This window comes from Tupaia chinensis, unplaced genomic scaffold (genome assembly GCF_000334495.1).
Source record: "Tupaia chinensis unplaced genomic scaffold, TupChi_1.0 Scaffold000061_1, whole genome shotgun sequence".
In the NCBI taxonomy this organism is placed as follows: Eukaryota; Metazoa; Chordata; class Mammalia; order Scandentia; family Tupaiidae; genus Tupaia; species Tupaia belangeri.
The window spans coordinates 1,804,268-1,831,670 of record NW_006159519.1 but is presented as its reverse complement, the minus strand read 5'-3'; the positions used below and the strand labels follow the sequence as shown (position 1 = coordinate 1,831,670).

Genomic DNA, 27,403 nt, shown 5'->3' with positions numbered 1-27,403 from the left:
AGGGAAAATCATGACTCATATTTGCACAGAAAACAGAAAAACACGTCATGACTTTCCCAATGACCTAGTTAAGTCCACAGAAAGTGTTTTATAAGAAAGAAAAAAAATAGGACCAGCAGCTGGCGTAATGGCTATGTCACTGAACTCTCATGTAGTTGACTGTCGTTCAAGTCCTGGACCCGGTGGCTTAAACTCATGCCAGGTGTGTGTGCGTACATGTCCAAGATCCTGAGAGGAGAATGGAGAAGGGACTGCAGCATGACCATCCCCCGTGGGGGGATGATTTCTCACTTTCTGTCTCTATGTCTCACTCTGTCTGGCGAGCGCACATGCCCTATAGTGAAAACCTCTTCGAAAAAAAAGAAAAGAAAAAGAAAAAGTATGATGTGATTTAAATGAACTGAATTAAACATTTCTGCTGTACCTTCAAATCCCTACCTAGTACAGAAGCTCACTGGCAGTTGCCTGAAACCAGACTCAAGCTGAAATATCGATTTCATAAAGATCGAGCACAAACGCTGCTGACATGCTCTCCTCGCTTGGTAACGGTAATGCACGGGAAGGCGCGAGGGCAGCACGTACCGCTGTTGCCGCAGTCGGCACAGGAGATGAGCTCCTCTGGCTTCTTCTCTCGGTTTTGTTCTTTTGTACCAAGGCAGAAGCTACAGATGGGGATGGGCTCAGCAACCGGCTGTAAAGAAAGACAAGGTTATTCCAGTACTAGGTTTTTTAGTATGACTATTAAGACATTAAAATTACAGCTTTAAATTCCTATAACAGTTGCATATAACTCTGAGACAATGCTATCACTCTCCTAAAATTATATAGGTGAGTTTTGAATAAATCCTGCTTGGGCTGGGCCTTTACAACTCATCCTTGTGGTGGCCATTTAGAAACTTTATCCCCCGGAAAAAATCCTAATCATGTCTGCCACTTAGAAACTAAATGACACCGGGTGGATTGAACTAGGTAAATCCTTCCCCTAAGACTGAATTTAATGCAAGAAGACATGGCAACAGCCCTGAAGAGGCATGTGATCCAGCAGAAGAGTAAAGGTATACAGGTAAGCAGAATATAAGGCAGAAGCCAGTAAGTGCTTAAGTGAAATCAGGTAAGTATCTGTGAGCAGCGGGAGGAATTCCAGTCGTGGTTTGGAGGAGGGAAAGGATTGAAAGGGGAAGACAACAAGTACCAGGGGTCTTCAAAAAGTTCACAGAAAAAGCGTTTTATGAAAAAAAACGAGGTATGAATTGTGGTATTTTTGCACTAAAATAAACTTTAATTCCATTTTCCACACACTTACCAAAGCCCTCTTGTATTAAACGCCAGTGCTATCTTACAAGAGTTTAAGAAACACATCCAAGGACCATAGGTGGTGTTAGAAGCAGGGTTAAATCTAGGTACCTAAGACAGGTAGTGTAAACAGAATGAACTCAGGGGTGCAGTCTGCTATGGTCTACACTTAAAGTATTGTGTGTGTGGTTTATATGATATGTAGGAAAAAGAAACAAAAACAAATACAAAAACAAAAAGAAGAAACCAGACCCATTCCTGAAGACTGTACTGAATGCCTTATAAAGAAGCTGGACATCCAGGCACCTGGACGGTGGCAAAGTAGTAAAACAACGCTCTGTGGGGCTAACCCATATGAGAAGGTTCTGGGTTCATGCCCAGGCCTCCCTGAGTATGCTGAACACATATGTGCCTAACGATCCACGGCTAGCTGGGGCAGGGGTGGATCAACATCCGGAGCCTAACAGGTGCCTTTCTAGTTTTCTGTCTGTCTCTTTCACTCATAAAAGAAATAAATAACTTAAAAAAAAAAAAAAACCACTTAGACTTTCAAGTTCATTAAAATGCATACATTAAATATTTGCAATTTTTGTATAACAGTTATACCTAAATAAGCTTAACAAATTTAAATTTCTAACAAGAAAAAAAAAAAGAAGTTAAACTTTATCCTGCAGGCAAGACAGAAATAGATGGTGAACCAAGAGATAACCACTTGTATTTAAGAAAACAAATTCCAGTAGCGATATCATAGACAAATGGGAGAAACCCAAAGATAGGTAAAGCATTCAACAGTGATGGCAAGTCTGGTGAGGATGAGAACCAGAACCGAAGCTAAGGAAATGGAATTGAAGAAAGAGCACCGGACTTAGAAAACAACTAGTTGTGGGAATAATAGAAAATGAGTTAAATATGACGAAGGTAACTGAAAAGATGGTGATGGTATCGACTATGAAAGGTAAGTCATTTTTAAGGAGAAGATTCAGAAGAAAGCAGAGATGATAAATTTCATCCTAAGTGGTTTGTTGCAGGTACTTTCGGTCAACTCTCAACTCTTTACGCTAGACATTATACAGCAGTGATGGAAGGTTCCTGAGATGTTTTCAGTCTTCTGTGGTGAACGGATAAAGTACACTACAATATTTGTAGGTACCATGATAGAACTATAACAAAGGACAACAGAGGAAAAAATGATCAAGAGGGGAGAGTAGTGTCAAGGAAATGCTTCACAGAAACACCATTTGACTTGGGCTCTTCCAGAAATATTTGACAGGCAGGGCCACCAGATGAAGGTAATTAAAAAGGTAGAAAATACAGAACCCAGTTTGGGAGGGGGAGATGTGCTTAGTTTGGGACTTGTTGAGCTTAAAATCCTATAGAACATCCCTGTATCACTGCCCATGGATGTCAGAATAGAGGGATCTTTAAGAGAGAGCTTGGGCTGGACACACAAATCAAGAAGTCATGAACATACAAAAGGGCAGTAAAGCCATGAGAGCTCATGAGTTTTCCCATGAAGAACAGGTGGAAGGGAACCAGCAGTTAGCACAATGGCTATGTCGCTGGACTCCCATGTAGTCAACCGCGGTTCACGTGTCAGATCCAGTGGCTTAGAACTCGCAACGGGCGCGTGTGCGTGCGTGCCCAAGATCCCAAGAGAATGGAGGAGAAGGGATTGCGGCGTGACCATCCCCCCTGGGGGGTGATTTCTCGCTTTCTGTCTCTATGTCTCTGACTGTCTGGCGAGCGCACACGCCCTATAGCGAAAGAACAGGTGGAAAGCAAAGAGCTAACGTCAGAACACCAATACTTAAGAGGCAGGTAGAAGAAAAGCCTAAGAAAGAAACAGATTAGTGAGAGTTGGGTGGGACAAGGGTACTGAGGTGCCAGCCCAAACAAGCTACTAGCTGTGCTCAGCTGATGGCGTCAAGGGGAGGTGCAGTTAAAATTCGTCTGAATCATTATGGCCACAGTAAAGACTACCACACTCTCTCCTTCAAAAGGAATATGATAAAAAGACTGGTGAAGAAAGTCAAGAAAGACCACCCAGGAGTGAAAACTGGAACTAAACCCTAAAAGAAGGCCTGGAAAGAAAGCAGAACCCAGGTCACGAGAGCTAAGGTTTGCACTGTACCTACAATGTACCACTGGAAGATTTTAAGCAGGGGAACAGCACAACCACAATTTAAACTTTGGAAAAGCCATTATATAAGCAGTTAATAACATCCGGAGCCTAACAGGTGCCTTTCTAGTTTTCTGTCTGTCTCTTTCACTCATAAAAGAAATAAATAACTTAAAAAAAAAAAAAAACCACTTAGACTTTCAAGTTCATTAAAATGCATACATTAAATATTTGCAATTTTTGTATAACAGTTATACCTAAATAAGCTTAACAAATTTAAATTTCTAACAAGAAAAAAAAAAAGAAGTTAAACTTTATCCTGCAGGCAAGACAGAAATAGATGGTGAACCAAGAGATAACCACTTGTATTTAAGAAAACAAATTCCAGTAGCGATATCATAGACAAATGGGAGAAACCCAAAGATAGGTAAAGCATTCAACAGTGATGGCAAGTCTGGTGAGGATGAGAACCAGAACCGAAGCTAAGGAAATGGAATTGAAGAAAGAGCACCGGACTTAGAAAACAACTAGTTGTGGGAATAATAGAAAATGAGTTAAATATGACGAAGGTAACTGAAAAGATGGTGATGGTATCGACTATGAAAGGTAAGTCATTTTTAAGGAGAAGATTCAGAAGAAAGCAGAGATGATAAATTTCATCCTAAGTGGTTTGTTGCAGGTACTTTCGGTCAACTCTCAACTCTTTACGCTAGACATTATACAGCAGTGATGGAAGGTTCCTGAGATGTTTTCAGTCTTCTGTGGTGAACGGATAAAGTACACTACAATATTTGTAGGTACCATGATAGAACTATAACAAAGGACAACAGAGGAAAAAATGATCAAGAGGGGAGAGTAGTGTCAAGGAAATGCTTCACAGAAACACCATTTGACTTGGGCTCTTCCAGAAATATTTGACAGGCAGGGCCACCAGATGAAGGTAATTAAAAAGGTAGAAAATACAGAACCCAGTTTGGGAGGGGGAGATGTGCTTAGTTTGGGACTTGTTGAGCTTAAAATCCTATAGAACATCCCTGTATCACTGCCCATGGATGTCAGAATAGAGGGATCTTTAAGAGAGAGCTTGGGCTGGACACACAAATCAAGAAGTCATGAACATACAAAAGGGCAGTAAAGCCATGAGAGCTCATGAGTTTTCCCATGAAGAACAGGTGGAAGGGAACCAGCAGTTAGCACAATGGCTATGTCGCTGGACTCCCATGTAGTCAACCGCGGTTCACGTGTCAGATCCAGTGGCTTAGAACTCGCAACGGGCGCGTGTGCGTGCGTGCCCAAGATCCCAAGAGAATGGAGGAGAAGGGATTGCGGCGTGACCATCCCCCCTGGGGGGTGATTTCTCGCTTTCTGTCTCTATGTCTCTGACTGTCTGGCGAGCGCACACGCCCTATAGCGAAAGAACAGGTGGAAAGCAAAGAGCTAACGTCAGAACACCAATACTTAAGAGGCAGGTAGAAGAAAAGCCTAAGAAAGAAACAGATTAGTGAGAGTTGGGTGGGACAAGGGTACTGAGGTGCCAGCCCAAACAAGCTACTAGCTGTGCTCAGCTGATGGCGTCAAGGGGAGGTGCAGTTAAAATTCGTCTGAATCATTATGGCCACAGTAAAGACTACCACACTCTCTCCTTCAAAAGGAATATGATAAAAAGACTGGTGAAGAAAGTCAAGAAAGACCACCCAGGAGTGAAAACTGGAACTAAACCCTAAAAGAAGGCCTGGAAAGAAAGCAGAACCCAGGTCACGAGAGCTAAGGTTTGCACTGTACCTACAATGTACCACTGGAAGATTTTAAGCAGGGGAACAGCACAACCACAATTTAAACTTTGGAAAAGCCATTATATAAGCAGTTAATAAAGGATGGGAAGTGATAGGCTCTATAATTGGGGCCATGAGTAATGAGAGCCGGTATAAAGACAGTGGCCAAAGGAATGAAGAAAAGTAGGTAAGTGAGGTATGTTTAAAGATTAGACAGAGGAACTGACAGCTGATTGATTTGGGTCAGGAAGCATGGTAGGGAAGATGGAAGACTACGAAGATACCATTAAGAAAATGAAAAGGCCAGCCACAAACTGTAAGACATTAACAAGACATTTAACCAACAAATGGCTTATGTTCAGACATACAAAGAACCCTCCCATTACAGTAGCAAAGACAAACCACTCAATAGGAAAAGATGCCGAGGACTTCCACTGGTACTTCCCAACAGACCTTCAAGAATGCTAAAATTAGGAAGACTGGGAACAGTAAGGGCTGATAAGAAACTAGAATAACCTCACACTGCTTACAGGACTATAAACATAACTGAGGAAAACTACTTGACATCATCTACCAAAACCGAACATGTACACACAACATGACCCCGGATGTCCACTCCTAGCTACACAGCCCACTGAGGTAGACATAGAGTAAAACAAAACACAAATACAGTAAAACAAAAGTGCCCAGAGCAGCACTGTTCACAATAACAAATATACTCAAATAAAAATTAATCACATAATTAGTGACAGCTGAACAGATAAATACATTATGTTATATTCACACAGCAGGCTATTAAATAGTCATGAAAATAAACAATGACAGTTAACAACATGGGTGAATATCACAAACAACACTGAATGAAAAACAGATACAAAGTAAGATATACTGCAGAATTTTACTTAAGTAAGTGCAGATAACATTCTAAATTGTTATGTCAGGATAGTGGTTTGGGGAGAAATGAAACAGTAGGAACTGGAAAGGGACTTCTGAGGTACTAGTAATATTCTTTTTCATGACCTGGATGATGGTTTCATGGATGTCAATTATGTAATAATTAAGGTGTTCACTTATAATCTGTATAGGTTTCTGTATGCTTATTTTAACTAGAAACTTACATCTAAATTAAAAGTAGGACCCTGGTACCTTTGGAATAATCTGAAAGAAATACCAGTGGTGATTAGGACACTGGCATTTGAACTTAGAAAAAAGAACAGGTCAGAGATAAGATCCTTTTCCTTTTTAAAGTTTATTTATTTCTTGTATAAGACAGAAAGATGGGCACACCCACTAGGGTCCTGACAATGCAACCCACCCTCACTCTCTGCCAGCCCTGAATCATCAGGGAGGTTCTGGGACACAAACCCAGGACCTTTCCAATGTAGGTCCAGTTGGGTTACTGTGTCACAACCTGGCCCATAGATTCAACAGATGTCAAAATGGGGCTGGCCTATGGCCTAGTGGTTAAAGATATGGCTGACCACAGTCCAAATTCCAGTTCCAGCAGCATGACCAACATGTTAGGCCTGTGCGCATGCATGATCAAAATCCCAATGGGATGGAGAAAGGGAGGAGGAGAAGTGGCTGAGTGACCATGCCTCGCTGAGGGGGTGTTTTCTCCCTGTCTGTCTGTCTGTCTCTCTGTGGTCAGTACACAGGCCCTCTGACAATTAAAAAAAGACATCAAGGGACCAGCAGTTATCGTAATGGCTATGTTGCTGGACTCCCATGTAGTCGACCGTGGTTCGCATCCTGGACCCAGTGGCTTTAAAAACTCACGCCGGGCGCGTGTGCGTGCATGCCCAAGATCCCGAGAGGAGAATGGAGGAGAAGGGATTGCCACGTGGCCATCCCCCCTGGGGGGTGATTTCTCACTTTCTGTCTCTCTGTCTCTGTCGTTCTAGCAAGCGCACGCACCCTATAGCAAAAACCTCTCAAAAAAAAAAAAAAGACATCAAAATGCAGGTGATAACTGACAGCATCCACTGAGAACATAGAATGGGCTGAAAAGTGTGAGAGGAAGGAGGATGGATAAACGGGATGAATTCTAAGGAATATCAACATCAGACAAAAAACACCAGAGGAAAAAAAAGGAGACAAAAAAAGGACCAGTTTAAGGGAAAACAGAACTGAGAAGTAATGACACGAGAATCTCAGAAAGCAGAGGGCAATCAGCCACAGGTTTTGGGAAGATAAAGGATTCAGCAATTGAGAAACAGTTGGAGACCTCAGTATGAGAGGACACTTTTCAGTGACAGGATTAAGAACTGAAGTCATAGAAACCAACAAACTGCCATGCAGAGACACCAAGCAGACATTAGAGAGACAAAAAGAAATGGCAAAGGTTCTATTGTATTTTAGCTGCTTAAGGTGGGAAAGATCTATTATTTCAGTGTGGGAGAGAAGGGAAATGTCAAGAGATCCAAGAAACAACATGAACCTATTATAGTGGGATCCGTGTGGTGTGCACCAATGCCTATGGGGCAGCGGCCGTCACAGTGGGATTCGTGCAGTGTGCTCCGCCGCCTACGTGGTGGCAGTCACGGTGGGATCCGTGCGGTGTGCTCCGCCGCCTACGTGGCAGCAGTCACGCTATACGTAGTACAGTAGTACGCTGGCACGATCTGGAGCTTTATTTTATATTTAAATAAGTTTAGTTTCTCAGTCATACCAGCCACATTTCGAGTGCTCAGCAGCCACACAAGACGGGGCGCTCCCAGTGCTGGACAGCACCAATACAGAAGAGCTGCATCATTACAGAGAGTTCTATTGGAGAACGGGGCTTTAAGACAGTAACACTGGTTTAGAGGAGAGGGTGGAGTTTTAAGCCCGGGTAAAGAGACTGGCTTCAGTAGTATGGGATGGAGTAGATGCCCACGGTCTGGGGGAGAGATGGCAGGACTGGGGGAAAGTTGAGGGTGCCCATTCTGGATAGCCTTCACTCTTTCTGAAAGTAAGAAATAAAAACACCTGCTAAAATAATGAGGCAGAGGGACCAGCAGATGGCATAATGGTTACGTTGCTGGACTCCCACATAGTCAACCGCAGTTTGAGTCCCAGTCCCAGTGGCTTAAAACTCACCCCAGGTGTGTGTGCATGCGTGCCCAGAACCATGAGAGGAGAATGGAGGAGAAGGGACTGCAGCATGGCCATCTCCCTTGGGGGGTGATTTCTCACTTTCTTTCTCTCTCTGGCAAGTGTACACATCCTGTAACAAAAATCTCTATAAAAAATTTTTTTTAATGAGGCAGATTGACTGGATAGAAAACAAGAAAGTGCTAACTGACTGAGAAAAATGAGAGGTGAGCAAGTCAAGAATAGAGAGACAACAAGACTCCCTGTCAAAATGAGCGGACAAGCATTCCTCAGTCAGGACGGAATCAAAAAAATATGTATTAACATTGGGAATACATTCAAAACACAGGAGAGAAAAGCTGAAGAAGCCCCTGCAAAATGGCTTACATCTTTCATTTAACGCTTGCTAAAAGAGCAGATGGGTATGGATTGGGCGTTTCCAGAGTAGACAGAAGCTCTGCACATCTCCGTGTGGAAGGTTCGGGAATCAATGTGATGGACAGTAAAACACCACCAGTCCTGACCATGACACAAAGACTGAACAGAACCACTCTGTAGAGGATCTTATCAAAATGGCTATCCAGTTTTTTAGCATCTCTGCAGCCTCGGACTGAAGAGACAGTGAGCTGGAGCTGGAAAGGTAAGTGGAGGATGAAGAGCGCTGGCGGGCATGTGAGAGAAGGGGCTGAGCTGGGCGAGTGGAAGGCAGCTGACAGGGTGGAAGCGCAAGGTGTGCAGGGCCCACAAGAGCCCAGGTGGAACTGGGAAAGGCTCAGGAGCAGGTTAGAAAAACAGGAAAGTAGGATGATGGGACCAGCAGTTAGCGTAATGGCTATGTCGCGGGACTCCCATGTAGTCGACCGCAGTTTGAGTCCAAGACTTGGTGGCTTAAAACTCACGCCGGGCGCGTGTGCGTGCGTGCCCAAGATCCCGAGAGGAGAACGGAGGAGAAGGGATTGCGGCGTGGCCATCCCCCCTGGGGGGTGATTTCTCGCTTTCTGTCTCTCTGTCTCTCTCTGGCTTTCTGGCGAGCTCACACACCCTATTGCAAAAACCTCTCCAAAAATAAAAAAGAAATCCCTGGCAAAAGTGTCCCATTATGTCCCTATAGGTTCCCTATAACATTAGTATTTCTCTTACATATGATCAATGTTCGTATTAGTAGAATTTGTCTATCCGAAACCAAATTAACTTGGGCCATTCAAATTTATTTTTAAGGGGTAGGGACGATATATGATTTAGGCAAACCGGCTGCCTGGTTACTTATAACCCTGTAGACACTCAGTTTGAGGAAAGTTCTCTGGCATTTATCAAATGATTTTGCCTAGTAACTGCACAAAATAGTTCAATGATCAGTTTCTGTAATGAAAGCTTGAGAACAGTATGGTATTTAAAGGGTAAAAATAAGGTTGAAAAGCAGATGTAAACAGACGCAAACTATACAGAAGCAGGCATCTTCAGAAATACGCAGCAGTGCAGCCACGGCCTCCTGAACCAGCAGGAGTAATGTGTTCTTGGACATCACAGGATCAAGCATGAAAGAATGAATATTTTAACCACCAAAATAAACCTGAATTTATAAATATTATTAGCAATGATCATGGTATTTTTTAATATGCCAGAGGATGCACATATTCACGAGAGAGAGAGAAAAGGAGAGAGAGAAAGCACAGCCTGCCCACCGTGGGGCATGGTCACGCCATAACCCATGCTCCTCCATTTCCCCCCATCAGGGTTTGGGGCATGCATGCACACACACTTGGCGTGTGTTTTCAAGCCACTGGGGCTGGGATTTGAACCATGTAGTTGGCCATGTGAGATCTATCTACCTCAATCGCCAGGACACAGAGCCAGCCCCAATGATCCTGATATCTGAACTAAGTGATCATCTTAGTTTTCTTTTTTTTCTTTTAAAGTGCAATTTGAGAAAGAGTAACAGTAATTTGGGATTAGTCATTTTAGCTGATGAGCTACAAGCCAAAAAAATTAAAAAGGTTTAAATAAATTATCTAGATTAAGATAAAATATATTTTCTTTCATTTGTTGATCAATAGCACTGCTAATCAGTACTGTGACTTGTCTTCTAGTATGTCAAACTATTGTTAAGAGCATAACAATTACAACTCCAGGTCATTCTCATTCACAACCTATTACAAAGCATGAAAACCAGTGAGACAGAGCTAAAACTATGCTGGATTCACTAGCAGATTTGAACATGAGATACACGGAGATGGTTACCGGACAGATACAGGAAATATTCATAACGTTTTCCAGGTACAGCTCTAAAGCTAATTCCGATGACCTTGTAACTCAAAGAACGAACGAACGGCGGCCCGCGATACCACGTACAAACTCCTCTGTGCAGAGACCAACCCTAGCCGTAATCACAGTTCCCAGACCCACCAGGTTTAGTCCTTGTGCCTTTTTGTTCCCACGATCTCTATAAAGTAAACCTGTTCCTACAGGTAACAAAAGGAGAAGAAAGGTTGTAGCAAACGACGTTACACACCATTAAACACAGCAGCCAGAATGAACCTGTTAAAAGGTAAATCACAGCATGTTATTTGACTGCCCGAAACCCTGCAGTCTGATGGCTTGCACCGATTAAATGCTGTGCGCGATTAACAGCTGCCTCCACCCGACCTCACAATACACAGTTGCCTCTCTGACCTCAGCTCCTGGGTTTTCTCCTTTCTGCATTCTCCTCCAGCCTCCCTGCTTGCATTTTCTTCAAGAACTCCAATGTCGCAGGCTCAGGGCCTTTGCACCTGCTTTCTTCTATCTAGAATCATCACTCCCACGGCTCCTTCAGTCTCAACTTGGAAATCACCTCCTCAATAGGGCTTTCACTGAACACCCCATTTTAACATTTCAGGGCAACACACCAACCACAATAATTCAGAACTTCCTCCCTGCTTTATTTTCTCCCTTAGTCTGTATCACTAATGAACATGTGTGTAAGGGTACCTTCCCAATTATTTGTCCTCAACAGAACGTAAACACCAAAATGGTTATGATTTTTATCTGTTTAGGATTGTACTGCCAGTACTAAGCACACCTACCATACAGTAGGCATTCAGTAAGCATTACCGAGTAATTAAAATACCTTATAGAACTAGAAATAATAAGCAAAATAATGCCACAGAAGGAACGTGAGTTGTGTATGAGCATGATCAGGCTATATGCAGTTAAATAATAATCACAGTAATAAATAAATGTTCTGTTTTGTTCTACAAAGCAATTTCACAGTGATTTCATGGCCTCAGTAACTGAGTAAGATTTCTGCCACAGCAACCTACCTCCAATCAACTTCTCAAAAACAGGGAAGAGGGCCAGCTCCATGATGCAGCAGCAGTACACTGCTTAAAAGAAGCCAGACCCCACATGGCACCTGCACTTCGAACTCCCAGGCTGGCCAGCCTGAATCACACTGGGTGCACATATGAGTGCCCAAGATCTGACAAGCTAAGGGGCTGGAAGAAGGGGATTGTGATGTGACCAGATCCCGTGCAAGTGCTCATCTCTCACTCTCTCTTTCTATATCTCTCTCATGTGTACATGTGCACACTCTATCGTAAAGAAAGAAAAAGCAAGTAAGGGAAGACCTGTGGTGGGAGACGCTTGGAATGTACTTCTGTCACCTGCTGCCCAACATCATAAGCACCATACTGAGGTCTCCATAATCACCACCAGATGGCAGCACAGAGGCCAGCACATAGTAAGGTGCTCTAATGACAAGCAGACATTCCAACTTTTAGCTTTTGGAAATAACTCTTCTTTTTTTAAATAATTATTTTATTTTATTCATCATAATCACATTATTTTAACTGAACAGAGAGAGACAGAGAAAGAGAGACAGACATTGAGAAAGCAAGCCACCTGGTCTGGGACTCAAACCATGGTCAGCCATGTGAGAGTCCAGTACATTAACCATCAAAAAAACAGGGAACAATAAAAATTCTGCCAAACAATTTCTGTTATTTGAGGTTTATAATATGAAATAATTTTTAGACACAATCATTTAGAGTATCTTAATAGTATTTTCTAGATATACAGGTTCATCATCTGAGATATTCCCATCTTAAAGTCCAATTTTCATTTCTTTCCCCTTAAGAGTTGTTTTTACCTTTCTAAAAGCCCTTATGGACTTGTAGTTGTTTCCATATTCTAATTATCTTCTGAGAAACTCAGACCGACCTTTATGTTATCCCTGTTCTTAAACACTGGCATATCCGACAGTCAAGAACCTGTTCTATTCTATGTCATTATTTCTAGTTCTTTCAATACTGAAAGATAAATTCTAAAATTTGTTACTACGAGAATTTTCAAGATAAAAACTGAAGTTATAAACTCAGACTTCTGACTTTGGATACCTCTAAAAGGTCATTTCATAAAATGCAAGGCAATAAAGACATGATTTCTTAAAATCTACAAAATGTATCAGGTTTTTCAGCAACTGGAAATCATTGCGACAAGTTAGTAGAGGCAGTATCATAGTCATATATAATCGAAGCAGTTACATAAGTCACCTAAGACTTCGTGGAACACTCAAACACGCACTGAGGAATTCAGGAACAGCACATCATTCTTCCACAAGCCTAAATACAAAAGACCTATGCAATAAACAAAACTCACGTTCCACTTTAATGACTACAACTTAATTTTTAAGCCATCAAGTGGTGTACCATAAAGAGACACATACTGTGGCTGCACTCCCATGCGTCACCTAGAACAGGCAAAGTCATAAAGACGGAAAGCAGAGCTGGGGGGCTCACGGAGAGCTACCGTCTGATGGGGACAGAGCTGGCTTCAGATGAGAAGTGCTGGACACAGAGAGCTGTAATGGTTTCACAACAATGCGAACGTACTTAAAGTCAGAACTGTACGCAAAAAAGGTCAAAATGGTACACTGCATGTCATTTAAAATTTCTCACAATAGTAAAATGAACAAAGTCAAGTGGTACAGATTTTTCACATTCTCAGTCAGATGACTTCATAGGTCAAAGCTCATGCACTGACAGGCAACTATTATAATATAATCCGTCCTCACCTTGAAAACTGTATCTTTTTAACTGCTCCTGTGGCACCTCTTAATATGTTACTGTCGCGTACAGTAAATAGATCTAGCAATACAGCTGCAGCCCCCCAAAAATGAAAACAAAAATTAATTACTGATAACAATTAAATTTTGGCTACTGAATTTAAATGTTAACCATTTTGTTCTCACTGCGTGTAGTGAGTGACACCAAAGTTGGTTATCTTGTATACAATTACATAAAAATATCTCATCTTTACAACTTAATACTTTTCTTGTAAGAAAAGTCTAAGAATTAAAAACTATCTATCAAGCACTTTTCAGTCTCAAACTAAAAGCTCTGACACCTTATGCCTTGCCCCGCCAACTTACAATGTGGGTGAACCACCATATGCTTCTCTCCAATCCACCCATCTAAAGCTACAGCCTGGATGGCCTCTTTGAATTTCCTAGTAGTTTCTAGGGATTTGTTAATCCTGCCTCTTTCTTCTCCTGCAATTACCATAATCAAGCAAACTTCAAATAAATTTTATTCAATGGATATTTATTTCACAGGAATTGAACTTAATTTCAGCAACTATTATACATAGTTGGCGATCGAATTTGAAAGCACCCTATTACCCAAAATATCTAAAGGGTAAAGAAGAGCAAGTTTAGCTTAGGATCATGTTCTCAGGCATGGGAGTGAGGGAAACCTAAATGATGCTCAACGACTAAGCACAAGGAAAACAGCACTGCCAAGTTCTCAAATATTACCCATGCATAAGAACCTGGCAAATATTCCTGTGTGCTGAGCACTGTAGCATAACACAAAAATTTGAGAGGACCAAAGAAGAGACAGTACTCACATTTTAAAGCACTTACAGATGTCAGTAAATAAAAAACAAAATCCACACAAAATAAGAAAACAAGTAAGTGCCATTCACATTATCCAGCTTCACACCAAAAACTTAAAAGCAAACCTGAAGAATTCCAGCAGGATCGGCTGTTTCCGCTATTGTCAGGGAAACAAGCTGGCATGCGGGCTCCCTTAGGGAAGCATATTCTGCTGGCAGGTGTCTGCACTTGGTAGGGAAGCTGACCGTTCTCAAACAACGGTTCTCCTGCCAGTCAGGCGAGCCCCCATCTCCTCTTCAGCAACTTCTTCATCCCTTCACTACCAACGGCCTGCACTTGTGTGTGAGAGAGAGAGTTCAGAAGGAGCCAGAGGCTCAGACTCAACATGACTTTAACGTTCATTGCATCGTTAAAAGATGTGGTTGTTGGCATTTAGTATAACTAAATAAAGGTTTAAAACAAGTAACACTGGACAAACTGGCAAACAGCATCATTGTCTTCAAGACCTACCAAAATAAAAAACTGATACAGTTCTGACAGGATGCATGGTTCTGCTACTTCTAGAACCATGATGTTTGGAACTAGAAGGATCTTCAGAAATCATCATATACTTCTCATTTTACTGAAGATGAAATCATTGTCAAAAGCTACATATGATTAGGAAAATGATTAAAGTGATAGTCAAAGGCACAATTCTGACTCCAAATTCATGACCCAAAATACATTATGGAGATTCAATTTAGTCACTCAAGTAAACAATGGAGAAATCAAATAATGGAGAGAGAAGAGAAAGGAGGAAAGGAAAGGGAAGCAGCAAGAAAAACTTCACAAATGAAAAGTGTCAGGTTTCCATCACTGGTAAATAGTGATACTAAAAGAATGCAGTGTGGAAGGATTTCAACTTAGATATTTAAAACTAACCAAAGGTTTTCTTGCCTTCTAAAGAACAGCTTTATTTATAGCAGTAAGAAATCAGTCTTTTACCCCCTCACCCCCACTTTCAGGACAAAGGGGGAAAGAAAGATGAAACTGTAGAAGCTACAGCAGGTTCCTAAACGTACCCAGCAGAGTTATAAGACCTTTTATTTGGCACAGCATAGTAGCACTCTGTAAAAGAGTAATCAAGAGGCCTGCAGGTAGTTTGGTGGTTAAAGCGCTAGACTCCCACATGGCTGACCATGGTTTGAGTTCCAGATCTGGAGGCTTGCTTTCTCACTTTCTCTCTCTGCTGGGCACACGTGCCCTAAACCAAAATTTAAAATAATAATAATTAATAAAATTAAATAATTCTTTTAAAAAATGAGTAAGCCAGGACCAGTAGTTAGCGTAATGGCTATGTCGCTGGACTCGCATGTAGTCGACCGCAGTTTGAGTCCAGGACCCGGCAGCTTAAACTCACGCCGGGCGTGCGTGCGTGTGTGCGTGCGTGCCCAAGATCCCAAGAGGAGAATGGAAGAGAAGGGACTGCAGTGTGGCCATCCCCCCTGGGGGGTGATTTCTCGCTTTCTGTCTCTCTGTCTTTCTCTGTCTTTCTGGCGAGCACACGCACCCTATAGCTTAAAAAAAAAAAAAAAAGAAGAGTAAGCCAAAAACCATTCTGCCTTAGAAACTAAGAGGGTACTGAGAGGAACAAGAAATGTGGAAGACTGGGCTATGGGAAAAGAAGTGACAACTGAATGACAAACGCCTAGAAGCAGGGTGGCAAAAGACCTTTTTTTGCTTTTTAAAGATTATTCATTCAATTTTATTTATTATTACTATTAATCAATTTAAAGAGAGAGAAAGCAAGCTGCCAGGTCCGAGACTTGAACCACAGTCAGTCATGTGGGAGTCCAGTACCACACCACCTATTGGCCCTCAAAGGACTTTTAAGAACTACAAAACAGCTCCAAATTTCTTCTATATTATGATAAATGTCTTGAAACTAGCAGTCCATATGAAGAACAGAGGAGAGTAATTTTCTAGTAACTTCGTATTTTTTAAAAGGTGTAAGGCCTTGAATCTGCTTCTGTATAGTGCAGAGAAGAGGGAAGACAGCCTTCCAAGGAGTTAGGCAAAAGTTAAGATGGAGCCTCTGGAACTCAGCTAGAAGCGGTCCTAATAATGGAAGTCCCTGCGCATCTGTACAGATCTTGAGGAAGAATAAAATTTCCCTAACAAGGAATTGGCTTGTCAGAAGGCAAGCATCCACTGTCCATAGCATCTAGGCTGCAGCAGGAAATGCTTCTCTCCAGCTACAGAGAAAATGTCTCAGCACTCCGTATCTTCTAGAAGCAAAAACACCATCTTTGCTTTACTGTTTTAGTTTGACTAGACAAGCTTTATTGTTCATCCTAATCATAAAGTCATGATTAAAATCGTATCTGTATTAAAATGCTCAGAAAACTAAGAAAGGGAGGAGAGTAAAGGCCTCTCTCAGTCTTGCTCTCCCTCCTCTTCACCGAGCGCTTCACACGGGACCATTCTACGTGCTATCCGGTACTCGCCACCTCCGTACAGGTGGGGAGGTGCTAGGAGCACCATTTTCCAGAAGGGAAACAGACCCCCAGAGAGGCTAGTTTGCCAGCAGCCATCAGGACAGTTAAGTTGCAGAGCTCAGGGACAGGACAGACAGTCAGACTCCAGAGCCTGCGCTCTTCAACCTGACACCGTGCTGTCTCTCTGTGCATTTCTTCTCACCTTTTTCTGCACATATGGATTAAACACACACACACAAATCCATACTACATACGGTATATAATCTGCTTTTTTTGTTGTTAAATGCGTATTTTCACTTGGATCAATGGATCCAAGTCAGCATCATCCATTTATTTTATTTTATTTTATTTTTTTGCTACAGGGAGCGTGTGCTCGCCCCAAAGACAGAGAGAGACAGAGACACAGAAAGTGAGAAATCACCCCCCAGGGGGGATGGCCACGCCGCAATCCCTTCTCCTCCTTTCTCCTCTCGGGATCTTGGGCACACACGTACACGGGGCTCCCAGCGTGAGTTTAAACCTACTACTCCCATGTAGTCCAGCGACACAGTCATTATGCCAACTGCTGGTCCCTCAACATCATCATCCTAATGGCTACATAAATTTTTGCTACACTTTATCAAATGATTTAACCAATCCCATACTGAAAAGCACCTGAACTACTTCTAGTTTTTTAAATTATATATGGAAATCAAACAGCCTTGTGCATATATCTTTCCTTACTTTCTGGATGTTTTCCTCAGGATATCTTTTTGAACTGGAATTACTGAGTGCAAAGGTATACACAGTTCTAAGATTTGTGTTACACACCACCAGACTGGATCTCCTACCAGCACTATCTGCGCCAGCTATTACGCTGCTGTCTCTTAGTTCCAAACTCACCTCCTCTACTCTGCTTTGTGATGCGAGGCTCATTCTCTGCGCACTTCATTTATTCTCTGTGGGCTCCTTCCCATCAGGCTCCCTCAACAGGGAATGCTGGAGGCAGACTAGAAAGTAAAGATGGCAGAAAAAGGACTTTCTCTTGCCAGTCTGTATCCCTGGCCCTTTCCCTGGTAAAAATGCCTGCAGCCTTCAGCTTCTTTCAGCTCCCTGGGAAACAGACCCGACATGCACTCTCAGAACTACCACCAACAGCAGGGCCATGGATCCCACTCTCCCAGACACTGTGCCCTGCTCTAGGGGGCCCTCCTCCAAGCTTCCTATAACCCAAACCTTTCTTTTGTTCCAGCAGAGAGATAGTATCTGCTTCAGGAAGTTATTCCCTCTGCTGCTTCCCCCATTTTGAATGTCAGTTCTCCAGAACTGCTTTATCAATTCCGTACACTACATTCTCTTACTGAAGTATCTAATGTACTTTCTGTTTCCCTGACTGGATCTGAGCCACAATATCATCTGCTATCTTAATAACCTGACATGCCTATCTGTCTTCAGAAGGTCATCATTGAGGATTAAACTGTGTCCTCCACAAAATTCACCTGCTGAAGCCCTAACCCCAACATGACTGTATTTGGAAGTAAGACTTAAGGAAATGAGAAAGGCTAAATGGAACATAGAGGAGGGCCCTAATCTAGTAGAACTGGTATCCTTGTAAGAAAAGGAAGAGAATTAAGAATGTGCAGAGAAAAAGTCATGTGAAGACAAGGCAGGAAAGAAGGTGGCCATCTGCAGGACAAGCAGAGCGGCCTTGCCCAACCTTGCCAACATCCTGATTTGGACTTCCAGCCTCCAGAACTGTGAGGCTCTCTGCGGTATTAGGCACCTATTATAGTCTACGGCACTGTGTAATGGCAGAGCTATGTTATGTTATTGATTCAGTTAGGCCCTAAGGAAAGATGGAATAAAACCAGCTCCCAGCCGCCAAGCCTTGTGATCTAGTTGTAAAGTCAGGATATGTGAGTTAAAAGTTCATTATGAGAGGCCCGATAGGCACAGCAGTAAGGTGGGATGCTCCCACACACAGCTTTGCCACTTGGCCTCCAGAAATGTCCAGGTGTGCCTGCAGGTGTGGCCCGTGATCTAGTGTGGCTGAAGCTGCCGAAGCTGGGGTGGGTCATAGGGTCCAGACCTTGTTGGGATGCTGTATCTCTGTCTCTGTCTTGCTATCTCTCTCATAGAATAAGTGAATAAACTTTTTAAAAGTACATTATAATACAGGCAGCATGTTAAGGAACCAATGAAATGAAAATGTTGCAGTTCAAAGTGCCCAATGGAACTTACTCAAAATATTGCTTTTCTAAACTGTAAGCCTAAAAGCCTTAAAAAAAAAAAAAGTTTTCATCTTATTTTTAAAAGACTATATAAAACTTTAATTAATAGGGAAAATCTTTTTTTAGGTACAGATTCAAGCAGTCTCAGCAAACTTTAGAAAAGACTTGTTTTTTGTTTCTCTAAAATCACCGACACATTTTGCAAAGTCTACTTAATTTTATTAATAGTCCTGAAAATACGAACTCCAAGTTTCTAGATCTCACATCATCACATTTAATCCAACAGACAGCAAATAAATAAAAACCCCTTCTGTTCTAGAAGTGACTGTTTGCAATGCTGAGCAACGACAGCTAAAAATCAGTACATCTATATATATCTAAGTGGACCCACAGTCAGGCCATCGCTGGAAGTCGGCCTCTCACTCAGCACGGTACCAGTGAGACTGCTTATGCTGATGACTATATCTTGGTCTGTTCCTTTTTGTCCCTTGTAACTTTCCATTGTATGGATAAGCCTCAGTCCACTTATCCACCCCCAGCTAAAGAACATTTGGGCTGTTTCTAGATTTTGATTCTTATGAACAAAGGCACTATAAATATCCAAAATTTTTTTAATAAAAGTACTTCTCTAAACTATATTCAAAGACCTTTGAAAAGATACCCCTCTTCTTGAAAAACAGAAAGATATTTTTTAAAGCCTCTAATAATTTCCGGTGGTTACCATTACCCTGTCTTTTCTATACTACCCTTATGTTGCTCAGAAACAGACACGCACACACGCATACCCTAAATCAGTGCCCCATCAAATAAAAATTTCTCTTTCAGACTAAAATATGGATGTTTCATCTTCAAAACGATCTCCAGAATGTATAAATACAGCTGCAAATGTTCAACAAGTTTGAAGCCTGAGGACAGGAGCTTTCAAAGGAAGACAGTGTGGTAAGCGGGAAGAACCCGTGTCGTAATGCTCAGCCAGGAGAGCCCTGACAAGTGCAGGCCACGCACACACAATGAGACCAGGCAAGCGGGGCTCAACAGCCAGCCTGGCTTCATGCTGCAAATTTTTGGCAGACATTCAATTCCTTCTGCTGTTTTCCTAGCGAGCACATTTATCTATGTAATGTCACCAGATCTAGGGAGGGAATGAGGGTGAAAGGAGGGGGAAGAGGAGGAAAAAAAGCTATTTTACACGCTGCCAGCCCCTCACACATGCTGTTACTATACAAAGGATGTCTAGAAAGCCAGTGTACTGCACAGATTCAAATGCTGCAAACACATACACGCACATATGCACACACTCCACCCAAAGAACAACTGCAGAAAAGAGAACTGCCTTTCGAAAGGGAAAAAAAAAAAAAAAAAAAGCCCACAATTCAAGTCTTGATTCCCAAGCAAAGACTCCTTTCTAAAACTGATTCGCCTTTTTGGGAAAGAGGAGATGGAAATTCTAACCCCATGGTGAAATAACTCATATTCTGAGAAGAAGAGAAAAAACTGTGACCTGATCTGGTTCATGCCAACTAAAAGCACATGCTACCAGAGAAATAAACCAATGTTTCTGAGAAGCAAAAGTACCCTGTCACATAACAATTACCTTATAAAATACTTAATGTACACCTCTACTTTGTCAAGGCCTATAAAAAATAAAAATTAATTCTAGGGACCAACTGTTGGTGTAATGGCTGTATCGATGGACTCCATGTAGGGGACTGTGGTTCAATTCCCACATCCGGCAGCTTAAACTCACACCGGGCACGTGTGCATACATGCCCAAGATCCCAAAAGGAGAATGGAGGAGAAGAGATTGCGGCGTGACTATCCCCCCTCAGGGGGTGATCTCTCTCTCTCTCTCTTTCTGGCAAGCACATGCACACTATAGCAAAAACTTCTCCAAAAGAAAAATTAATTCTAAGAAGGCCAGAAGGTGGCATGTGGGTTAAGGTGCTGGACTCCCATATGACCGACCTTGGTTCAAGTCCAGACTTGCTGGCTTGAAAATCAGGCCAGGCGCATGTGCATGTGCGCCCGAAATTCCAAGAGGAGAATGGAGGAGGATTGCGGTGTGGTCACCCCTCTGGGCAGTGATTTCTCACTTTCCCTCTCTGTCTCTCTAGGGCAACTGCATGTGCTCTATGGCAATAACTTTTAAAAAGAAAGCAAAAAGAATTCTAAGAAACAGTTTAGTGACCCTAGAAATATACTAGTATAGTATTTTCAGGAAAGTTTGCTGTTCTTAGAATTCCTATGTGTATCTGTGAGTGTGTGTGCACACATGTGTGTTCACAACTGTTATACTAAAATCAAAAATAACTGAAATATAGAATTAGAGATCAGAGGGACCAGCAATTGGCATAATGGCTATGTCGCTGGACTCCCATGTAGTTGACCGTGATTTGAGTCCTGGCCCAATGGCTTAAACTCATGCCAGATGCATATGCATGCGTGCCCAAGATCCAAAAGGAGAATGGAGAAGGGATTGTGGTGTGGCCGTCCCCCCAGGGGGTGATTTCTCGCTTTCTATCTCTCTGTCTCTGTCTTTCTGGCAATCACACGTGCCCTATAGCAATAACCTCTTTTTTTAACCTCTTTTTTTTTTTAATTAAAAAAAAAAGGAATTAGAGATCAGGATTCACAGCTTATAGACAATAAGGTCTATTCGTTTCTATAAATTGAGACTCCAACCCCATAACACATTGTATGAGTTACTACAAATACAATACATGAAAATATAAACCCCAAACTATTCATTTAATCTAAGAAACCCAATCGAAATCTATTCTAATCTAAACCCAAAAAAGGTTTTTCAACATCATAATATTGTTATTTCCAAAAATAACATACAATCTGCCCCTATGAATGTGTCATAAGAAATAAACAGGAACACTGTGTGTTGCAATCAGGAAATATAAATGACTTTATTCCACACTGCCTTAGTTTATATACACACAACAGCAGCCTCGACTCAGTATTGCTGGGTTGCTTCTGGGTGGCTGTTCTGTCAAACTTCCTTCAGATTAGTTTAACAACGAGCTACTCAAAGAAATAGCCTAACAGAAAGGCTAGTTCTGTAGTCATGCTTCTCCAACTGTGGGAAGTAACCTAACCTGTAAGGGCCCTTCATTTGTAAAATAAAAAAAAATATTTGACATAGTTATCTCCAAAGTCTTAGTTCTTAATTTCTAAAATTAAAAATATTTCCAATGAAAAACAGTTTCCTATTTTCAAGGAGCTCATAATGTAGGTGAAAGATCATAAAGGGTAATTGTAAATGAATTAGCAAATAATGAAAGGCAGTGCCCAGCAGAGAGCTGTTGGCTAGTGTGTGGGTGAGTACCATGAGGCCCTACCTGAGCTCTACGGGTTGAGAGTCTGGAGATGGGGAGGTAAGGTTGAGATAACTTCAAAACAGAGCACAGATTTCTCCCGGGACTGGAAGGTTCATTAAGACTTGAATAATTAACTTCATAACCCCAATCAATTAATTCAAATTCCATGTAGTCAATACCTCATTATCTTCACTTTATTGATAAGAAAAAAGATATTAAGTATTAAGGCTTAACTACATAAAACACACATTTGCAAATTCTATGCTACTTAGCTCCAAATACCCCTTAGCCTAGTAAGATTGATTTATACAGAGTCAGAGAGACCAATAAAAGATTAGGCAGAGTGTGAACATGACAGGCTTGATCCAGAGATAGTAAATCACAAAGCTCCCTCATTAGGATAATTTAAGCTAGCTTTTTAACTCTAAAAATCCGAGTAAGTGAAAATGAAACCCTGTCCTAAGTGACATTTTCTTTAATTCTGTTCTTAAAAACAGTGCTATCTAATACAAGTTACTGGAGTGATGCAAATGTTCTGGATCTGGTAAACACTAGCCACGAACAGGTAGTGAGTACCTAAAAAGGTGGCTGGGTGTTACCATTCATTAATTTTTTAAACCTATTTACTTCTTCCAAGAGCAAAGGACAAGAGGCCGAAACAGCACCCCAAGTGGGGTCCTGATGCCATGATCCAGTCTAAGCTTCAGGAGCCCCAGATCACAAGCCCAAGTGTGCCCAGTGTACTCAAGAAAGTCTCCATAGCCAATCCAAAACCTTCCCGAGTGGATCAGTCTTGAAGAATGCCACATTTGCCACTGTGCCACCATCCACACCTCCTTATTCATTTGCTTAGAATTTGTGTAGTTTTAACAAGTCTATACAGACGGAAGGCATTTTTTTTAAAGTGTACTTTAAGGGATAAGGTGGTAATGCAAATGGACCCACATGGAAAAGGTGCCAGGTTCACATCCTTCTCTCCCTCATAGAAAAAAGCAGATCAATTTAAAAAGCGTAATTTTAAAATCTGATGAACAAAGTCACATAAAAAGAATATGGTGATGTCTACAAAGCAGTTTTTTTTACCTTAAAATTCAATGCTCTCAGGTTTTAGTATAATCTGTTGTTGAAAATACATTAAAGAGAACACTGCATTTAAGTAACTAGGTATTTATACCTGAGAAAACAGGCTTGTTAACAACAAGGATTCTCTTTCCTTGTATGGGATAGCAGCAACTAGATCTGACTAACTTGATTAAATGAAATAAAATGGGAACCAAAAAGTAATTCTAATTAAAATATATAAAAGCATTACTATTGCATTATCTAGGAATAAAATAATGAAAAAAATTTATATGCTGTTATTTTTTTTTTGGAGAGGTTTGTTTTTTTTTTTTTTGGCTGTAGGGCATGTGTGCTCGCCAGAAAGACAGAGACAGAGAGAGACAGAAAGCGAGAAATCACGCACACACACCCCCGCCAGGGGGATGGCCACACCGCAATCCCTTCTCCTCTCTCCTCTCGGGATCTTGGGCACACACGCACACGCGCCTGGCATGAGTTGAAGCCGCTGGGTCCAGGACTCGAACCGTGGTCAACTACATGGGAGTCCAGCAACATAGCCATTATACTAACTGCTGGCCCCGAAATGCTGTTTTTGGAAATTTCACATAACTGGATTCTCACTGAACAACCATTTACAGCACTCTGCTAGGTCAGATAACTGAGTAAAGGAGTTAAAAAATAACACAGTGTCTCCATTTAAAAATTACATATGACCCTAAGATACTAGTGTGCGTGTGTGTGTGTGTGTGTGCGTGTGTGTGTATTTTACATTCTTGACATTTTTTATATTTTTCTGTGTTTCCACAAAATAGTAACAAGGATGTTAATCCTTGTGAAAAGCATGAACGTCTCACTAAAGAGTAAGTACACATTTACCTAATAAAAACCAATCCTAATTCTAGAGTGGTAAGTTTAGCGTTGCAGAATCCATCTTCTACATACTGTCACAGCTATTAATCTCAATTACAATGCTCTGATTAGAACCTAAAAAGTGAGGATTATATTCTATGGCACGTACTGGTCTACAGAATTCTGCCCTCTCCCTAACTGAACAGTTCAAGTTGCTCGAAGATTTAAAAATGCATCTAAAAGCCCCATCTTTCCAACCTACTCTAGAATGGTCTTGCTATCTATGGGACAAACTGGCAAGCACATATGAACTAATCTGGGCAAATCCTTCACCACTATAGCAGAAATAATAGCCTTCTACTGACTATGAGTGAGCTTTTTAGCTAAGCACAGTACTTGTTTCCCATGAGAAAATAAAAAAGAATTAGGTTTGGATGCTAGGGTTTCAACCTTTTCCATAAGGCAATTACTTACTAATTAAGGCAGATCTACAGAAATCTTGACTTGCCTCAAAAGGGTTTATGTCCAGAGATCTGCCTGGCTTCCTCCTGTGTAGTTAGACGAGTCTCTTCCCAATTCCAAACACAGCCTCAGGCACCCTATCCTGCAGTTACCCTGAGGATCAGCTTCCATCCCGGGAGTGTGTGGGACGGTCTAGGTATATACCCTTGTATGACAGCCTGAAGCTTCACAAACTCAGCAGTAGTTTATACTTTGCTATGTGCCCCGTCATCCTTGACACAGGTTCCTCTCTGCCGTAACTGTCCCATCGCTGGTTAAGGCAGCAGCAAGTGAGTGGGAAGGTCAAAAGGGAAGTGTGAGAGAAAGGGACAAAACGGGGCCAGCAGTTGGCATGGCGGTTAAGGGCACCGGATTCCCACATGGCTGGACCTGGCAGCTTGCTTTCTTGATTTCCCTTTCTCTCTCTCTCTCTCTCTGGTCAAATTTAAGAATAAAAATAGCAAATGGAATTAAATAAATAATTCTTTATAAAAGAAAAAATAAAGAGACAATTCAAAACCCTAAACAGAAGTCCCTGATGATAAACATAATAGAACAATGTAAAAATGAATGTCATTACTAGTGCTTTCAAACATCTGGTCGACCCACTGTGTCAGTCAGTCCACCCCACTGAATAGCTAGAGAAAGTGCACTAATCGGACTCACTGGCTATTGTTTTAAATAAGGACTTTGAACTATTTGTTTAGAGCTGTGCTATGGATACTTCTTAGAGATTCTTCCTATTCAAACAAAAATGTTCATAATTATAATGATTAATACCAGAATTAATCACCGGCGTTATTTCTACCTACCAACCCCACCCACAAGGGCACTTAAACCAGGTTAGCCAGTGAGAAAAGTGTGTTCTCCTGATCCTGTCATTAAAAGCCCTTTCCTTACACCCTCCAGGTGTACTGTATTATACTAGAACCAGAGATACAAAAGTAAACATGGTCCTGTCCCCTAAAGTCATGCAGTTTGTAATCTAATAAGAAAAAGAAAAAAAATTAAAAACCAAAGAGACTGTTAAAATGACACTTTGTTGTAATAAATGAGACTGTGAAGCAAGTAAAGGAGGAACTACTACACATACTTTAGAAAGAAGACCTTTCTGGGACCAGCAGTTAGTGTAATGGCTATGTCGCTGGACTCCCACATAGTCCACTGTGGTTCGAGTCTCGGACCCGATGGCTTAAACTCATGCCAGGCGTGTGTGCGTGCATGCCCAAGATCCCAAGAGGAGAATGGAGGAGAAAGGAATTGCAGCGTAGCCATCCTCCCTGGGGGGTGATTTCTCACTTTCTATCTCTCTGTCTCTCTCTGTCTTTCTGGCGATCGCACGCGCCCTATAGCAACAACAACAACAACAACAAACCTCTCCAAAAAAGAAAAAAAGAAAGAAAGAGGACCTTTCTGGGGCCAGCTGGTGGTGTGGTAGCAAAGGTGGCTGGATCCCACTTGTTCGATTATGCAGTTCAAGTCCCAGACCTAGCAACTTGAAAAACACTCTGAGCAAGTATATGTGGTGTGCCCAAAATTCCCAGAGGAGAATACAGGAGAGGAGAAAGGATCAGCCGTCCTGAAGGGGTGGGGAGGTACTTTCTGTCAATCAGTCTCAGTCTCTCTCTCTCTCTCTCTCTGGTGAACACACGTGCCTACAGAACATTTAAAAAAATGAAAGAAAGAGGACCTCTTCTGAGCAGGTGACATTTAAACAAAGATCTCACAGATGAGAAGAGGCTGGCATTGCAGTGGCTAGAGAGAGAAAACACTGCATGAAAAGGAACATGTGCAAATGTCTCAAGGAAAGAAAGAACTTGTGTAGTTACAAAATAGCCAGAGTGATGATCTGAAATGAAAGAAAGGGGCCTCTTCTATAGGGAATCAGGGAAGAATCCGCTTCCTTGATTCGTGGCTTCACTAAAGGGGTAAGTTTACTGATATTAAAAAAAAAAATACTATGAAAAAAAGGGAGAGACAGATGACATTTTATTCACTGTAAGTCTGAGTTAAAAATGTTAAGTAAGGGGGCCAGCAGGGGACATGGCGGTTAAAGCACTGGATTTCCACATGGCCAACCATGGTTCGAGTTCAAACCTAGTAGCTTGAAAATCAGGCCGGGTACATGAACATGCATACTCAAAATCTGTGAAAATGGAGGAAAAGGGATTGTGGCATGGCCATTACCCCTGGAGGGGTGATTTTTCAATTTCCCTCTCTCTCCAGCAAAAAGCCTTAAAAAATGGCAAAAAGCCTTTAAAAAAGTGTATATATGGGTGTGTACACACACACACACACACACACACACACACACACACACACACATATAGTAGGTCAGAGTGACTGCTCTAGGAATCTGCATGTAACTAGTCAACACCAAAAAAATCCCCATGGGTTTTCTCAGCTAAATTTGTAAAGGAGATCCCTTTTTTCTTCTGGGGTTACTAAGAAGAGTATGAGTCGTAAGCTATCAGCAACCATGATCCCAATCATCAGGAGAAAACCTGTCTGAGACAAGAGACAATGCCATCAATCAAAGAAAGCAGAGATGAGAAGAATCCAGAGATAACACCATCAGTCAAACAGAGCAGAAACAAGAAGAATTCAGGCAGGAATCTAATCCCAGATCAGCTGTCCCTAATGCCTATTCCATCCCGACCATTCCTTACAAGTTTGGTCATATGCACTAACAAATCAGCATCTAACTCCTTTTTTAAAAAAATAGTGACTTATGGGAACCAGCAGTTAGCGTGATGGCTATGTCACTGGACTCCCACGTAGTTGACCGTGGTTCGCGTCCCGGACCTGGTGGCTTAAAACTCACGCCGGGCACGTGTGCGTGCGTGC

General features: G+C 41.8%; 1 protein-coding gene across 1 annotated transcript in view; it reads right to left on the bottom strand.

Annotated features, from left to right (window-relative positions):
• The window catches only part of KAT6A (lysine acetyltransferase 6A), a gene marked incomplete in the record, with an annotated part of 128,345 nt that overhangs the window by 65,759 nt on the left and 35,183 nt on the right, over positions 1–27,403 (bottom strand). The window contains 1 exon segment of the mRNA XM_014592854.2: positions 583–691.